This window comes from Poecilia latipinna, unplaced genomic scaffold, assembly GCF_001443285.1.
Source record: "Poecilia latipinna isolate Pla-1442-1.1 unplaced genomic scaffold, P_latipinna-1.0 Scaffold784, whole genome shotgun sequence".
Lineage (NCBI taxonomy): Eukaryota > Metazoa > Chordata > Actinopteri > Cyprinodontiformes > Poeciliidae > Poecilia > Poecilia latipinna.
In genome coordinates, this window is record NW_015113400.1 from 1 (window position 1) to 4,793 (window position 4,793).

The following is a 4,793-nucleotide window of genomic DNA, read 5'->3' on the forward strand; positions in this document are numbered from 1 at the left end:
GGCCCTGGCAAAAAAATCGGAATTGCCAAAAAATCGGAATTGAGTCACTTCAGGCTGCAGTGTGAACGCACCCTGAGTGAAGTTCACGTTGGAACACTCAAAGAGCTGGAATGACAGAGCAGCAGGTTGCCGGAGCAACATGGGATATTATGACATAGAACATTATGTCACTGATGATGTCACCGAATCCTTTGGTGACAAGGGACAGAATTCTGTCTGTGTGTCTTTTAAGATTCATTTTTGACAGAGATGCATCTGCCTCGCGCTCTTTTGCAGCGCTTGTTTGTGGACTTTTGAACGCTCAAGCTTTGGCGAAACAAGAATAGCCGAAATACGATCGGAAAATGTTCCGTCTCGAAAAGAATCCAGAATCTTCCTCCCAGCAGGAAGAAGACAAAGAGGCCATTTTTGGCAAAGTCTTTTCTCTTCTTAAAGAAGCAACTTGTCTGTTCGAGGATAAGGAGGATTTGATCGAGCAATTGAGACAAATGCAGAGAAAAATAGGAGACATGAAATGTATCGACGATGATTACCAGTATCTCAAAAGTCAGATATTCATTTGTTGTAAGGTCAACGAACATTTAAAACACGAGTTTCATGTTTTGAAAGAAAAACTGGAAGCTCAAGCTACCCTCAGGGACAAATGCAGACGGAAACAGAGAGAACTTGACAGTATAATCCAAAGTAACCAAGCTTTTGAAACAGTAGTTAAGGAGTTAACTTTGAAACTAAAGAATCCCAACGAACTGAAAGAAGAGTACCAGGCAGCGCAAGACAAGAAAGAAATCCTGACACAAGAAAACATGTGGCTGGAAATCCAGATTCAGGAGGTCCAGAGACAGCTTTCAATACAAAGCCAGCTGGAAAAAGACTGCGAAGAATCTGAGGACTATAACAGCAGCTTAGAAATGACCAACATGATTATGGAGAGACAGCTCGAGGGGTTAGAGGACAAACTTTGGGAAAAAGAAACCAACTTCATGACTAGCTACACCGAAAAACTCCAGTCCAAACTCATCCAGCTCCAAAAGGAGTACAAGGCCGAACAGTACTGGTCTGACAAACTGAAGCATATCAGAAGTCATTGGAGCGAGATTAAACAGAAGAACAGCACACTTCAGGCGGAACATGACAAGCTCAAACGTCAGCTTTGGAAAACTAGGAGGTTCAAGAACAGGAACAGTGAAATTACTTCCCTCATTCAGGGTAAAGAGGAAGAAAATGCCTCTTTATGCCTGGAAAATGGGAGGCTCAGAAAGGAACTACAGGAGTTGGAAAGCACCGAGGACAAAATCGAAATATTCAGCGACGAACTGCAGGAAGTGTTGGTCTGTCCGACAACGACCAAGGAAAGCGAGCGTGCTCATGCTGTTTTCCCCCCACCTGTTCTACCAGAGGAGGAGGCAGAAACTTCCACCAGCCAAGGTGGGCAGGTTACTGACTACAAGCTTCACCAGTATCTGTCGCTGTCAGAGACACAACCGCACAGTCTGAGAGAAGATCCCGGATTTGTAGTTTCAACAGATGTTGACGCATCCTCACCAGTCCACTGTGTGGATGAGACCAAAATCACTGTGGATCCGGGGTGGCCCAGCACACATGGAAGTGAAGCACAGCTTTCCAAGCAAAAAGGGTTTTGGGGAAACGTGTCACTTTACAACATGTTTTTCGTCGTACCTAAAATCACGTACGATACATTTTTTGGCAAAAGACAAGAGCCCTCACCTCTTACCCACTAACTCACACACAGACAGACACACACACACACACACACACACACACACAGATACATAGCTAACACACCTTCAAAATTATTTCACATCATGTACAACATTCCGTAGATTGGTGAATCAAACAAGCACACAGCAAATCAACTAGACAAAGAACGACAGAAAACTCACACAAACAGAAAAACATAAACATCTGCAGGTTTCCTCCGGGCACTCCGGTTTATACCCCAAAAGCACCGCATCAGGTGATGATATTTGTGTCTAAACTGCCCTAATAATATTCTTAATTAGCATATTGTATCATGATGACAATAATAAGTGCCCTACTTATCAGCAACCTGCAATAAGGACAGCAAGAAGAATCATTTAGAAATAAATTATTTAAAAAGTTTAGTTAGAGCTAAACTTTTTTTGGTAACACTTTATTTGAAGGGGGTTGAATAAGACTGTCATGACACTTTCATTAACATAACAGCTGTCATGAACATGAATAAGCCTTCATGAATATTTATGACTGTTGTCATAAAGTGTCATTCGGTAAATTATGACACTTTTAATACAAAGTTGACATTATTCAAAATGCTTTTGTTATGACAACTTGACATTAACCAAGAAATCATTTCTGTTTAAACTTTACCTTTAATAACATAAAGTTACCTAATTTTTAAAGTGCAATCAGTAATACTTTTATAACAAATTTATATCAGTAATGATTTCTTGGTTAATGTCAAGTTGTCATAAAGACATTTTGAATAATGTCAACTTTGTATTAAAAGTGTCATAATTTACCGAATGACGCTTTATGACAACAGCCATAAATATTCATGAAGGCTTATTGATGTTTATGACAGGTGTTATGTCATGTTTATGAAAGTGTCATGACAGTCTTATTCACCCCCTTCAAATAAAGTGTTACCCTTTTTTTTAATTAAAGTTTTTATTAAATTTTCAATTAAATACATGAAATAAAATGCCCGAATTTGGCAGAAGACAAGACCCCTCACCTCTTACCCACTAACTCACACACAGACAGACACACAGACACACACTGATACATAGCTAACAAACCTTCAAAATTACAAATAACAGGTGAGAGGTTATTTGTAATTTTTAAGGAAACATTGGGGCATCTGTTTATTGGAAGCAGATTATAGGGATGTTCGGGCTTTTAAAGAATTTATTTTTTATACAATTAATTTTTTATATAATTTATTTTTGGTAAAAATCCAGAATATTCAGTCCAGTTTTACAGTGATCATTCTTAAAGACTTTATTTTTTTTATTGAGAAACTGAGTTTGATTCTTCCAGATCTTTATTTACAGCTTTAATGTCAGCAATATATATCAATGCTGCTGCCTTCCTTGCAGCTCCTCTCGCACTTCTCGCTTCTCAGTCAGAAAATCTCAGGCAGGCGTCATGTTACATTGTGTTGCATTCAATGTTGTTGTAAAAAATAGGCTCACGTTTTTAATTTCCGATTTGCTATAATTATTTCTTGAATCCGTAGTCATCACCAGGGCTTTCTGTTGCAACTGCCACCCCAGTAGACCTGCCGCGCCGCCGCCGAATGCTGAACTTGGCGCTGATTGCTCATGCCACTGTCACTTAAAGCTGCGGTATGTAACTTTTATTAAAAAATATATTTGCTTACATATTTGTCTTTTAACTGGCACTGTATTGACAGATAATCTGTGAAAAGATCGAGCTCCTCCACCTCCTCCCTGAGCTACTACCTCTATCGGAAGAAACGCACCGCTCTCAACCAAAAACAACCAGTCAGAGTCAGGAGGGCCTTAGTGCTGTCAATACATATATGTCATGACATATATGTAAAACTGATGTAAAACAATATTTTGTATGACACGGCACCTTTAAATGCACCCCTCTAATTCTGTTTCATTTCGAAAAGCCCATCCTTCAGAATAACAACATGTCACAACATTTATTGAATCCGGTACGGCGTCCCCCACCTGAGGTTTCTCTATGGCAGACATATTTGTCTTTGGTCAGAGTTTCTGCTGGCGAAAAGCAGAAGGGGAGTTGGGTAAGTCAGCCAGGACTTGAGAAAAACTTTAGAAGCTGCAACGTCCAGGTGGGCTTTGTATGTCTCTCTGTGGTCTCACTATGTCTATTGTTTGAGTGGCGATATACTCAATTTGGTCCACTTTACTTATGAGACAGACGTACACTCTCCCACCCATGCACCGACATCTCCACACCCACATACAGATGAGGAAGAGGCTCCTCTCTCAGCCTGCTCTAAAAGCCCTTGGTGCTGCTTGTTTACCCTTCACTGTGACAGCTTTGTGTGTTTGCGTGTGTGTGCGTGCGTCCGTGTGTGTGTGTGTAGATCTGAGGGGCGAGATATTGCGTGTCAAGTGCTCTCGAGGGCTACACTATCATTTCTGAGTGTTATCACACCATCCTACTTCCCAGGGGTAGGCTGTCTTTCTTTTTGGCTTTTTTTTCTCTTTAATACACACTCTGTTTTCTCTCTCACACACACACAGAGACGTATGCACACACATTAGATGTACACACAGACTCCGTAGGAAGTCCAGACAGTGTTTGGTCAGTGAAGTGTAAAGTCAAAGAAAAAAAAAAGTGTATGGAGTAAGTTGACCAGTTGGTCAGAGTACACACACACAAACACACATAAAAGTTTGTATTTCTACCCATATTAGAAAAGTTTAAAGATTTCCATTCATTTTAGTTGCTCCATTTGTATCCAATCACAATAATCCAGCAAAGCGGACTAAACTGAGGTTTACTTTACAACATCGCCTTAATTCAAACTCTAACCTGACACTAATTTCCCTCCCAGCCTACAGGAGAACTGGTCAGAACCGGTCGGAACCAGATCACACATGCCTGTACTTCTACCCAACACACAACTTTCTGTTGACTTCCATTTGTTTTAGTAAGTGCCTTTACGCCTAACCCAGATATTTCCCTAACCTTAATCTCTCCCTAATCCTAACTTTAACCACAGTTTATCACCATCACACCATACCTCTAAACATAAAGCTGCAGTATGAAAATTTTATTTTATATATATATAT